The sequence below is a fragment of the Ammospiza nelsoni genome, chromosome 2, assembly GCF_027579445.1.
Source record: "Ammospiza nelsoni isolate bAmmNel1 chromosome 2, bAmmNel1.pri, whole genome shotgun sequence".
Lineage (NCBI taxonomy): Eukaryota > Metazoa > Chordata > Aves > Passeriformes > Passerellidae > Ammospiza > Ammospiza nelsoni.
The window spans coordinates 88456013-88470431 of NC_080634.1; the positions used below are offsets into that span (position 1 = coordinate 88456013).

A 14419-nucleotide genomic window follows, 5' to 3' on the forward strand; every position below is an offset into this window, starting at 1 on the left:
TCAAGCACTCTTCATTTCCACATGGGACTGTTCTGACTCACTGTGATTCTTACACTTACTATTTTAAATGTTTATATAAAGGAAAAATACACAACAGCACCTAAAGACAAACCAACAATACACAAATTCTTTCTCTAACTTATGTGCTTTAAATAAGATATAACTGACTCAGAATTTGAAACAGTATCAAGTATTTAGAAAATTAAAAATAAATGTTAGTGTAGGAGTAATATTCCACAAAGTTTATTACTAAGATTTAGGCAGCATAGCAAAACTGGAGTGCTAAGCTACTAATGCAAATCTGCTGGTGCATATTTCTCCATCAACACTTGTTTTGTACTCCTGAACTCTGTTTTGTTCATGTATTTCTGATCATGTAACTTTTTTTCTTACAGAGTACATGCCTATGCTATGCCTAATGGCCACAACAGTAGGTATCTTTTTAAATATTTATTTTTCTGCTGTTCCAGTAACTTATTCCTTTGTGCTGCTTTCATTTTGTCTTCCTGGAAAATAAAATTATTTGTTTGCTTACAGTGACCTTTCTAAATCAATGGGACAGAGGGTTGCTGCAGGCCAAGATCCTGACTGCATTGCTCTTCCCTGCACTTCTTTCTGGAGTCACGTGAACAAGTGGTGGGATGCTGGCAGTGTGAAGCACAAGCCTCTAACTCCTCAGAGGCCAACACCAGTCCATGCTTCCCACCACTGTTCCCGTTCCAACGCCTCGGTGGAACAGCCTCCCAGTGAAAGGAATCCTTTTTAATGCCAGAACTACCCTGTGGGCAAACTGTAAGATCAGCCTGTAATATACAATGGAGGGGGTGTGCTGCGTTGGTTTCCTGCCAAATTCTCAAAATAGGTTCCTTGACAAGTACAGGAGGCCTGTCACTAGTGGTGTCCCCCAAGGTTCAATTCTGGTCCCACTGCTGTGTAACTTATTCATCAAGGATTTGGTTGAAGGGGCAGATGCCTCCTCAGCAAGTTCTAGTGACACAAAGCTGGGAGAAGTGGCTGATACAACAAAGTGCTGTGCAGCCCTTGGGAAAGACCTTGACAGGTTGGAGGGACAGGCAGAGAAGAACCACTTGATATTCAAGGAAAGCAAATGCAGAGTCCTGCACCTTGTGAAGAATAAATCCAGGCACCAGCACAGGCTGGGGGCTGACCTGCTGGAAAGCAGCTCTGCAGAGAAGGACCAGGGGGTCCTAGTGGACAACAAGCTGTCCATGAGAAAGCAATGTGCTTTTGGGGCCAAGAAGGTCAATGGTGCCCTGGGGACCATCAGGAAGAGCACTGGCAGCAGGTCAAGGGAGGTGGTCCTGCCTCTCTGCTCAGCCCTGGTGAGGTCACATCTGGAGTGCTGTGCCCAGTTCTGGGCTCCTCGGTGCCAGAGAGACACGGGGCTCCTGGAGCAAGACAGGAGGGCAATAAAGGTGATTAAGAGACTGGAGCATCTCTCTTTATGAGGGAAGGCTGAGAAGGCTTGGCTTGTTCACCCTTGAGAAGAGGCTGAGAGGGGACATCAATATATACAAGTATCTGAAGGGAGGGTGTGAAGAGGATGGAGCCAGGCCCTTCTTGTTGGTGCCAAGCAAAACAAGACACAATGGGTAGAAACTGATGCCCAGGAAGGTCCACCTGAAAATGAGGAAGAAGTTCTTCACTGTGCAGGTGACTGAGCACTGGAAGAGATTGTCCAGAGAGGGTGTGGAGTCTCCCTCACTGGGGATATTCAAGAACTGTCCGGACACCATTCTGAGCCATGTGCTCTGGGATGACCCTGCTTGAGCAGGAGGTTGGACCAGATGCCCCACTGTGGTCCCCTCCAGCCTGACCCACTCTGTGGTTCTGTGATTAACTTGAAGCAGAGTAACCAAAACCCAACCATGTAGGAATCATGATATGAACTGATGATCATCAATCACTTTTAAATACACTGGAATTATATTTGGAATATATTGAAACTGGTTGGTATTTGGCTGCTGAATAAAACAAACCCAAATCAGTAGCACAAAATTGGAATAAATAAAGAACACAAGGTGCAAAGAAAATAGGTAAGTGACTTGACTGTCTCTGAAGTGTCATAGGAGGAAACCAGACCAAATGTCACTGCCATATTTCTATGAGTTTCATTACAAATCAGTATCTAAGATCGATAGCTTCCTATTAGAATACCATAATTCAACAATTGATCTCTATTTGTGAAAACTTCTATGAGTGTCCCCAGTTTTTACCATCAGCCTTTCCAAAATACAATATTCTTTGTTGAACTGTAATTGAGCAAAAAAGCTATTAGAGAAAATTAATGTCATGTAGTAGATATTATGATGTTATCTCTGAGACAGAAACAACAAAAAGTTTGGTAAGAGTAACAAAAAGTATTTCAGTTGCTCTGATGGTTTTCATGTGTAAGATGAGCAAACATATGAACAGCTGAGGATAAATAAAAATGTTGCAGGTACTTATTTCAAAAGTTCATATCTCCTCATGCCAGCATATTACAGGTTAAAATGCTCCATTCAGACAGAGATGCTGCAGTAGCTGCAGGACATGTTGTGCAACACTTTATTCCACGATAATTTTATTTTCTGTCAGCTACCAACAGATCCGACGGAATAAACAATTCAGTCCAAATTTCCAAGAATTCAAAGAATATTAAGACTCCTATAGAGTATGGCGATGGATTTCTGGAGTACAGGGCTTTCAAAAACAATTTTCAAGTAACTGTAACCACAATCTACTTTTTTTTCAGCAGTTAATACTGATCAATCTTTCATGCAGTTTAGTGGCCTTCAAAATTTATTTTAAAAATAACAACTGCTGCAGGGAGGCAACAATCACAAAAAAACATTATAAATGGTATGCAAAGACAAAGGGTGGATATTAATGCTGAGTTCCTTGCAGCACTCAGTGCTCAAAAATATGTACCTAAATGTCAGAGTTTTGTCAATTCTCCAAGCACTTACATGACTTCTAAAACTGGAATGTTACTATAGGCCAAGCTTGCATGAATTTCACTTTTTGTAAAAGCAAATTTTGCATGAACACAAAAAGGCCTGAAAATGTGAATGATGTATCCCAAATTATTTTCCTTTCTTAAGCTCATGACTAACTCACTCTCATGACTATTTGACTCCCAATTTTTGCATGTTAAGGCAAGCCACAGTGATGCTGACTTTTGCTAACTTCTGTTGCCTCCCACCAGACTTTATCAGAAATTCATAAGCATGCTGCCTACCTCAGCAGTCAAACCTCCACAGCAAGGCAGCAGAAATGATCATTTTGTCCACAGCTACTTGTCTTGATCTTCAGGCCCAGATGAGAGCAGGTAGCTACATTTCAGCCACACTGCATTTACAGTCCATCACCTCATCAAAGCCGCTTTCAGCAACAGGTTAAACTAAGCTACTAAACTGCATCACAGTGTGGGCACATGTTCCTACATCCACTGCTTCTACTGGAGAGGCAAATGGTGGCACCCTTCCAGCCAAAAGGTGGGACCAAAAGCTGGATAAAAAGAGTGGGTCAGAACAAAAGCTTAATCAAGCCTGGAGTCCTCTCTGAGAGCAGGCAGTGCTAGAGAGTGAGAAAAACACTATAATGAGCAGCACTGATATTCTGTGCAGCATCTCCATGTTTGTACTCCCATATTCAGCTGACAAGCATCCTGAGAACTTCTGAGCTGGGCATCACACCCAGACCTCAGTATTTAAGGTCTGGAGGTAACATGACAGACAATGTCACCAGTGTCCCTTGCTGGCCCTTGCAGCTCTGTTACCCTATAGCCCTGTAGATACCACACTGTCATCACCAGTAACTGGCCTGAAGCCTTGCAGCAGGGCTTGCAAACACTGAGCATTTTCAGACTTGCTTTGTTTGAACTTCTATTGACCTGTCTGCAACTTTGTTTTAGCCTGCAATTAAACTTGGTTCAGCTGTGACAACAATTTTTTTCCAACTGCATAGATGTCTGTGGCTGATTTGTTTTAATTTTTATTTATATTTGCATCATACCATCATCATTTTACAACTCAATACAATGATTTAGTGTAGAAATATAAAGGCCTGGCATGATAGCAGAGGCCTTCAGACTTGGAGACATAGGATGGAGTAGAAGCACAGGATAAAAAGAGAGAGGATACAGAGCTGGCACTTGGTGGGACTGTGGCTATAGCTCACCCATGGTCACTTAAAGAACTGCAGACTTAATGCTGGGCAAAATTAGTTCTAGAGTGATCAGCTGTATGTATGGTATCGCATACAGTACATCTGGATATAACTCAGAGCTGCAGACCAACGAAAAAAGGACCACATTTAAAAGATTGTCAGCAAATATAAAAATGACCCTAAGTGGATCCTAGAGTAGAGAAGAAGAAAACTACGAACACGAACATCATATTCCTCAGATATTCAAATCTTTCAGTATCTGAAATTCTTTGGATGCCGACAACTGCTAAAATGCCTCCACACCCACCACCAAAATGAAACCCTACAGCCCAGAAGGGGAGGCAGAAGGTGAGCGTTACAGCATGACAGAGGTAGACACTTTATGTGTTCAATGAATTTAACTGAATAGCTACTTATTGAGACTTTTCCTTATACAGAAGCATTAATTCTTTTCCAGTAATTACTGGATCCAGCCAAGTAATGATTCCTGGATCAAGCTGTAATGAGTTTTAATTAAAATAACAACAACTACTTGTCTTTAGATACAACATGAGTTTCATCTCTGCAGTTAGAAAAAAAGATTCTGAGTGTAACAACACGTATACAGAATTTTGTGCCATTCTTCCCTGTTTACATCTACCAGCAGATTCTGTGGTCCTGTGCTTTATAAGACAATTTCTTCAACAGTTAGGAGCACTAATTTTACTGTTTCCAGCCTTTTCAGGTCCTGCAGATCTCCTCTCTATAGAGTTCATTTACAGAGTTTTTATAGAACTAAAGATGGAAGAATGAGAGCTAGCCATAAGCGGTTAGTCAGGACAGTTTGTGATCATTTGGATAATTTCCCTGTTACAAGCACAATATCTCTGCTTCCACTGAAAACATAATATGATTGTCTGCCCACAGAGATATCACTGTGAATCATGGACATCACTGTAATACATCTTTGTCAAATAATTTTTTAAAACAGCAAATGTCACAAAACTCAACTTTTTAACTTTTAGAAGTTAAATAAGCTAGAACTGCATGGCAAAACTAAATGGGACTTATTAAACTCAGCTATCAATAGCTTTCAATCTTTTCTGATTTGAAAATGCCCTGAAAATCTTCCAGTGGAAGAACAAGCTAATTTAGAGCTACTGATCGTGGGTTGTATTCCTCAGTCACTTCCCACCGATTTTATTTGCATAGTTCATGGACAATTTAAAACCACCAATTTAAACATTCTAAGAACTAAACAGTTGTTTCCATCTGCTCAGAACAACAGAAAATATTCACCTAACATTCTAAATTTTTCCATGTTTGGTCTTAATTTAGAAGCAAATTTGTATTTGGAAAGTGTGAGCAAGTAACTTTCTGGTATTTTCCAGTTCTGAAAAGGAAAGTCTATTAATAACTTTCTTTATGCAATTAAGAAAGAAAAAAAAGAAACCAATCTTTTTACAAGAATGCAATCTTTTTTCAACAAAGAAAACAAAAACAGAGCGTAACTGAAACCCTACAGGGCAAATAGTTCTTCATAAAGTATATAGTTACAAACAATTAGCACATTTGCTAATCCAAAACAAAGTGAGTTAGGAAAAAAAATTAGTCTGGCATTTCCTATGTGGAAGAAGTCAGGAACCACTTGTTGACATGAAGGAGAGTAGCCTTGACCTTTTAATACTGAAGCAACAATAGTGTCAAAGCCCTGTGAAAACCCAGCTACTAAAGGATAATGCAGAAAAAGTGGTATTAGTGTGCATCCAACAAGCACTTTGTTAATTCTTCCATTCTGAATGTTAATTCTTCCATTCTGTGGCCAAGTACCTTAGGAGGGATGGCTCTGGGGTAATAGAAACAAGATTTTTAAGGAGCACTCTACAGGCTACAATTGCATCCTTATTCTGGCTATGAAATTATCTGAGTTCTAGAGAATATCAGGCATACAGCCTCAGTCCCCAATAGAGACTGTAAAAGTCACACAAAAATGTCCTCTACTTTTCATTAATATTCTACAAGTTACTATATGACCTAAGCCCCATGAAATGTTTAGCTAATTTAAATGATTGAATGATTGGTACTGTAAATCATAGTCTTGCAAATAGATGAGGGTTCTCAGAGATCCAGAGGGGGTGAGAAGGTAAAGAAGTGTGACTGTCAGTCAGGTAGAAGATGCAAAAGTTACCATATTTATTAACATTTGCATAAAAGAATATGCCATGAAACTGCAGCTGTATCTGCCTTTCACAAGTGCAGATAGATCACCTGGGAGTGGAAAACAGCAGCATCCAAATAATTGGAGTTCAAACATATTCAATTTTTCTCCCCAGTGACAGTCCCCAGGTCCACCCTGCATAGGTAAGAATAGAATTTGTAAGCACTCATCCAAATGGATTTCCCTAATGTGCTCTGCCATGTTATACAAGGACCCCTTGATGTGCCAAGATTACAACATAAAATGCACGATTTAACAGGGCAAAATATACTGTGAATTTCTCCTCAGTTCTAGGAAACCAGTGACTATGTGGTTATTGCCCTGTTTTCCAGGCACTTCTACAAACCAAAATCCTTTCAGTTCTCATGTTGTTCAGACTTTCCTTTTTGATTACTAATATGGAAATTGACCTCAGGACAAGAGATATCTTGCCCCTTTTGTGCTAACTGACTTCAAAGCCAAAACATTTAAGTTACAATATGCCAGTGTCATCTCTGTAGTGATGGATGCAGCTGCACATAGAAGAGATCTTTCCTATTCTGTGAGGCTCCTATTTAGCTAAGTGATTTAGTCTAGTCTAATGAAAGATGTTTTGTAATGGATGCCAAGTACTCATTGGCACTTAGTGGGGCTCCTGGGGAAGGGGAAGAAATACAGTTTTTAAACAAGACCCACAAGAGTGGCACCAGATAACTGGAGCTGCGCTGGGACAATTACAAGCTGCTTTAAGACTTGAAGAAAAATCATAAGATATTTTTTGTCTGCACTTGCCTCTTCCCTTCACTACATACCAAGATATCCAAATACTCAGTTACAGACAAGCTAGAGTTCAACCAAGTGCATTTCTCCAACTCCTAAAGTAGAATAAATATCAACACAGAGTAAAACACAGTCAACTGAAACCACTCATTCCCAGTGCTCTGGGCATCTGTTTTGTCCTTCATACCCATAACCACTGCCCCTCAGCTTGACTTTTGCTCCCCCCAGAGCTTCCTTAAAAAACAGTCCTCAAAATCTTCTCCTTTCAATTTTTTCCTCCTTCCATAGCAAATACTATCTGAAAGCATTTATCTCCCTGCTTTCCTTCTCAAAGAAATAGAAGACCCTGTGTGGCAAGAGTTGACTTGATAATTGTTACTTAACCCATCAAAGCAAATGGTTAACACATACAACCCATTGTTGGAGGATAAAATGCACCAACAGGCACCACACAAAACAATGCTGATTTGTCCTACTTTGAATACAAAATAACTTTTCTTCTGGTAGTATATGGTTTTCAAAGATGATTCATGGAGAAATATCAGGAAATTATTAACATTTTTATTATTATTAAAGTAATTCAAAGAAACTAAATGCTACTTGTCAAACCATTGATACATGCCACATACCTTAAATATTCACAAAAGACTTTTTTTCAGAATTTATATATATCTTCAAAAGCCATTTAAGTACACAGTTAAAGAACTCATCCTTGAACTAGCAAGGATGAGCAAAGAGCTCATCTGTTTGATAGTGCCTCACTGCTGACTTTGAAAATTTTGTATTATCCCCTAACTTATGATTAAAAATATGTAAAATGCCCTTAAATTCTAATTTCTATTTTTACTTAGTTTGTATTTCTTTGATCTATGAACTACAAAACAATAACAAAATTAAGCAGTGATGGCTTTCTTTTTTTTTTCAGTAACTATTACTTATGTTGATAAATAATTGCAATTCTATGGCAAATTTTTTGCCCCATCAATCCCACTATCCAGAGATGCTTTCAGAACACTATACCAAACCTATATATGTACACTACTGGAGTTTCCTCCACACCACTGTTTTTCTCTACACCTCCACTTTGAATGTTTGAAAGTATTTGGCAGCTGCCTGGGACAACCCCAAAAACCACCTTGCCTCAGATCACAGCAGATTTGACTGAAGGAAAGTCTCCAAAGTGAACATGCACAACCACAAGTGAAAAATGCCTCCACATAGAAACACAAAATCAATGTTCAAAAGTCCCAGTAAAAATAGCTTAGTGTTAATAGCTGAGCAGCACTTTTAAAACTCTTTCTTTGCTCATGCTAAAATGGAGAAAAGGCAAAAGTATAATTTCAGACAGCTTATTATTAAAATGTTTTCAAAGATAATATGCTCCTACAGGGATCTGTACTATAATACATCCTTCAGATTATTTTATATTCACATTCTAAACATTTCTGGGGTTAAAATTTAGCAGGAACTGCATTCAGTGTAGGGGTTTTTAAATAGGGAAATTACAGAATGATCATGAACATAAATATTCTGCAAGGCATATATTCTTGTTTCAAAACAAAATCAACATAAACACATTTCAAGAATAAATTATCTTTATCATGTTTGACTACAAACCCCCAAAATACCTTGGCAAAACTTAGTTTTAGTTTTTATAGCACATAGCCTGTCCTAACAGCAAACATACTATTAAAAATATCATGACAGAATTCACAAGTAAGTTGGAACAACCTTCTCTCTGGTACTGTGCACAGTTCAGGAGAGACACAGTTCAATAGCTCACATGGTTTTGTTGTAGAAAAATATTTAGATTTTTATTACTGTTTAAGAATCTGTGTGAACAAAGCATAAGTACAGTGTTTACCTAGATTAAACCATGAAAAGGTTAAGCAAGGGGTACAGTCTTGGGATGGGATTCACTTCACTGAACTGTACTGAAGTTAAGCAAAAGAGGCAACTAGATAGAACTGAGTAGGGAAATATAGGAATCTTCAAAAGGTCATTTTCTCTAACTTTCAAACAGCTATTTTAAGAGACTATGAAACAAGGTTAAATTTGCATTCCAGCATCTCATGGTTAGTAATGATCTGCAGCAGTAGATTGAGCTTATTTGATCATCCACCATCATCCTCCTCACTGCCCATTCCCACACACAAAGAATCTGGGTTTGCTGCAAATTCTTCTCTTTCTTCTTCCCCAATATGACTGTAAGATATCTTTTTCCTGAAATTTAGAGGTGGGTTCTCTCAGACCTTATAATCCTTTCTTTTCCAGAAACATCTTCTAGTGATGTTCTTCCAGTTTTTCTGGGCTTCTTTTTAAGTGACAGCCATGCAAGCCTGAGATGCTCCAAGTATTGTCTCTCAGGAAGAGGCTTAGACAGATTTTCAAAACAAACCCCCAGTTTACTAGCCAGAAAAACATTACTTGGAGCTAAATAAAACCTAGAATACAGAGGGGAAAAAAGACACATATAAACTGGGACAGATTCTAAATCTAAGGTAGTTGACCATGACTCTAATAAAAAATAAATCTGAAAGAGCTCTGACACATTTTCACACTTATCTTCTCAATCCTCCCCTCCTTGTCATCCCTCCTCTTGGACTGTTATTCAAATCACAGTTTCCAGCAGAACAAACCCCTTCCAAACTACTGACAATTCAGTGCATAAACAGAGTTTTTCCTCACTGTGGCAACTTTCCAAGTAAGGACTGTGAGATCATCATACAATTGTTTTTACCATAGAACAATAACAATGTAGTACCACTATACAATAATTAATTACAAAGCAGAAGGGGAACAAAAAGAGAAACCATACTACTCTCCCCTGATATTCTTCTCAGCACTTATAAACCTCAGAATCCCAGGCTGAGCCCTTATTAATGAACAAATAACTAGAGAACTAAACATAGTGCTACCAGAAGTACATTAAAAATGTTTCTTGCTGCAGTATTTTCCTCCTGCTATTTTATGAAGATTTCTGGTAAAAAGCAACCTGATCAATCTCTTAATAGCTGGCAAAGCCAATGAGAGCAACTCAGGATTTGCAGCAGAGCAGACAGCACATTATTCACCATTGCTCAAAGGATTCAACTTCTTTTCAAACCCAGTGTTGGGACAAACCAACATCCAGGGAAAGGGCAGCTCTTCACTAACACACAATTTTAAATTTCAGTGTTTGTCAAAATAAGGAGGTATCTGGGGCAAGGGCTGTCACTGACTGTAAGTGCTGCACCCATCATTTGTCACTACAGGCACATCAGGGATCTACAACCACAGTTTTCACTTCAGAGCAAGCTTTTGTCTCAGTGGTCATGAGTTTGCTACCCAGCAGTCAGCTTCTAAATGTATATTTGTCACAGGCTAAACTAAACATGCCTTTTTCCAGCCCTACAAATTCACTCAAAGCCTGATTTATCCCACAGTTTTCCATGTGCTGTGCAGGAGAACTGCAGGGCAATACAGCAGATGGTAAGCATTACACTCTATAGGAGTTATCAAAAAGCACAAGCAGCCCAAACAGCCTAAATCCTGCTGAATCCAAGCAATCACTGACCTTTATAAATCTTGAAGCTTGCTCCTAATTTTACATAAAGCATTCTCCTACTGATTACTGTCATGTATTATGCAATTATCACTATGCATTCTATGTTGGTTAAATATTTTATCCACGTGCTAGGTGAATGCACAAACTCAATCAGTAAGACATGCCATATATTCACATCACCTCTAAATCACACAAATAGACACTTCTGGTTTGGTATCAATCTTCCTACAATACTAATGTTGCACATAGACCTGCATTAGTCCTCTGCAGACATCCTGCTTGTTGGCTGTAACCTAGCTGATATCAGCCACATTTCAATGCTCCCCATAACTGCAGCAGCAGAGCTGTGGCAATTACATTTCCCATTTTATCAGTCTTCCTGACATACCCAACACAGCTGTCTCAGACTCCTCTTGTAACATAAGGTCTTTGATCATCCCTGCAGTTTTTCACCAAGTGGTTTGAGTTGAAATGGACCTCAAAGACCAACTAAACCTGCCATAGGCAGGGAGACTTTCCACTAGACCAAGTTGTTCAGAGCCACATCCAACCTGGCTTTGAACACTCTCAGGGATGGGGCATCCACAGCTTCTTTGGGCAACCTGTTGCAATGTCTCACCATTCACACTGTAAAAAATTACTTCTTCATATCTAATCTAAATCCACCCTCTTTCAGTTTTCTCTGCCTCTATCACATACTGAGGGTGAGGTTTCTCAGACACTGCAAGAGGTGTTGCACACTTATGCTGTATCAGGTCCCAGCCCAGATGCACCCAGCTGAGATTGCCTCCCTCAACTGGAAATACCTCTTTTTGACACTTGCCTGTACCCCATACATCATTTTCATGATGGTATCAAACTGACAAACTAAAGACAAACTTAAACCCACTTACCCTCATATAGGCCTTTCTCCTTCAAAATCTTCCATTGCTGAACTCCCTCTTCATAGGAAAAGTTGCTGCATTACTTCCTAAGCTGAGGCTGTAGCACCATCCAGTTTCAGGCACTCAGCACTGATGCCAGAGTCAGGTGCCCAGGCTCTGTTAACAGTGAAGAGAGAAAGCAGGAGTTGGGTGCCTAATTAAAAATCTGCCTCTTTCCCCTGATTACATAAGAGCTCAGACTGTCATACTGCTAATTTGGATATCAAGGTTAAACTGGGTAAGAGAATTCATGACAATGTGTGGCCTGACACGTTGCTGGGTTGAATTACATCCCTTTAGTATTATCTAATTGTCCAGTTAATTGTATAGTCACTCCACCTAAAACTGCGCACTAGAAATTAACATCCTACTCCCATCCACAAGTTTCAACAGCCTGCTTTCAATACAGCATGCCAACAATATCAACTGCAGAAAAAAACAAAACAAAACAAACAAAAAAGCCTCAAGAAAACTAAACAAGCCAACTCCCAGAAAATAATTAATGATATATATCTACCTCCTTCTGTCTCTCTAATGGCAGTTCTTTGGGTGTGTTTACAGTTCTTACACTAACTTAATCTTCCTCCACCTTGAACAGTATTTTTATTGCAACACCGTATTAAATGGCTCAGTAGAATCCAGAGAGACCAGATCTAGCCCATTTATTTTTCTAGAAAACCTACTTTCTTATTAAAAAAAGATACTAGGCCAGTTTGACCTATCTTAGAAAAATAGATTGTGCTTCATCCTTCCTCCCCTCAATTCCCATGTCTTTAATTATTTATTCCTTAAAAAATATTTCTAAGGTTATTAGGGTCAAATTAACAAGCCTGAAGTTGCCTATATTTCCATATATGTAAAATTCAATAGTATAAGTAATAAAAATCCTCTAAAATATCCTAGTAACGGATCTATATTTCAATCACACATATAAAAAGTACCTTGAAGAAATTCCCAAATTGGAAACTCCCAATGGAGCAACTTAAAAAGCTATTCTGACAGTCAGAAATTCTGATTGATTTTAAAATATGAGAGATGCAAAAATTGGATGCTTTGTCTGAGAAATGTAATATCATGAGTAAAACACCCAAGACTTCCTGAAATCTCCTGAGACCACAAAAAACATAGGATATAGTTAAAGCCTTTGTATAACTCTGTATGTGTTGGTCTCTATAATCTTGGGGGTCCTTTCCAGTCTTATGGGAAATTCCAGTGCAAATCTGAAATGTTTGTGGGATTCTGTCACACAAGCCTCTGAGAGTTGCACAGTACCTTAAATTCTCATTATTCAGTTCAATTTCTTATATTCACAAACTGTTGAATACGTCCATGTAGGCTTTTCAATTACTTGGGTCACTCAAGCATGCAACATCTGGAAAAGTTTCTGTTATAAGGCATGATGATTTTCTTGATAATATCCAAAAGCTTTTAAAAATAATAAGTACACCATTCATTTCAAGAAATCTGTTAACATGCTGTGAGAATTTGGTTTTTGTTTTTCTTCCTCTTCTCATTGTTTTAGTGTTTTGGTATCTCTATCAGCTTGAAATAAAATGCAAAAAAACCCAAAACAACAAAACCCCAAAAAAACCTTAAAAGTACAAAACATTTCTTAGTCTGCAGTTTCAAACCCTTTTTCTGACCCACATTTGCATTTCTCTGCCTTGAGCTGCAAGTGATCATTTTGTTAAAAGGTAATATTTTTATATGTTGCCTCCTTCAGACGAATTTGGTCTTAATTTTAATATACTCACTTACTGACTCAATTCTTCAAACAACACAAGTGTGAGTTGTGCATCTTGGTGCTTTAGCAGTAGGTTTGTAGCTGCCTGCACATGTCCCACAATCATCAAAATAGGCAAGCAGTTAAGATTTCTTCTGAATATCATGGCTAAAAATGTCTAATTGTGCTAAATTATTAGCTATGGGACATCCAATAGGAGGGGGAGAAGCGGGAGGGCAGGCACCAATCTCTTCTCTTTGGTGACCAGTGACAGAACTGCAAGGGAATGGCATGAAGCTGTGTTGGCAAGGTTTGGTTAGATATTAGGAAAAGGTTCTTCACCCAGGTGGTTGGGCACTGGAACAGCTCCCCAGGCTGGTCACAGCACCAACCAAGCCTGACAGAGTTCAAGAAGCATTTGGACAACACCCTAAGGCTCAGGGTGGGATCCTTGGGGCTGCCCTGTGCAGGATCAAGAGTTGGACTTGATGATCCTCGGGGGTTCCTTCCAGCTCAGGAGATTCTATGATCAAGTAAGTTCTGGTTCAGGAAGGTGACTCAGCTGAGGGGCAGCACATGAGCAGACGCACAACTATAGGCTTCAGTTCCACTGTAGCAAGCAGAAAAGTTAACATTTCTCCTGGTGTAGATTTTAAGACTGACCTGAGTTTTTGGGAGATCTTAGATCACTGACAATTGCTCCTGACTTCACCAAGGGCTGCAGATCCTCAGTGTCTACAGAGGACTTTTATTGAGATGTCTGACTACAGTTAAAAGATATGAATTTAAAAATTTTCCCTGCCCCCCCAAAGTCATGAGAAATCCTGCACTAAAGTTAAAAATAACTATGAGTCTATTCTGTTATTTATTCTTCACAGAGTAGCATGCTAGCAATGCCTCGGTACGAAACAAACTGCAGATTTTTTGTCTTTTATTGCAGTACTTCAAGTTATTGCAGGCCATATGTAAGGAGACCATACAGAGTGTTCACAGGTGTTTGTACTGCACAGTCCAGACCTTCTGGTGTGGGGAAGTCTGTACCTGAGGACTTACATGGTTACTTCCTATCTTCCTAGCTAAAAGGAAAATACTGATGGAAG

The 14419-nt window shown here is 39.1% G+C and overlaps 1 protein-coding gene across 11 annotated transcripts in view; it reads right to left on the bottom strand.

Annotated features, from left to right (window-relative positions):
• The window catches only part of INPP4A (inositol polyphosphate-4-phosphatase type I A), a 94603-nt gene that overhangs the window by 52893 nt on the left and 27291 nt on the right, over positions 1 to 14419 (bottom strand). For 10 of the 11 annotated variants that reach the window (XM_059466083.1, XM_059466082.1, XM_059466077.1 and 7 more), the window contains exon 3: positions 11567 to 11713. The exons of the other annotated variant lie outside the window; for it this stretch is intronic. The gene's annotated coding sequence lies outside the window, so the exon portion shown is untranslated. The remainder of the gene's footprint in view (positions 1 to 11566; positions 11714 to 14419) is intronic. 11 annotated transcript variants of the gene reach the window in all.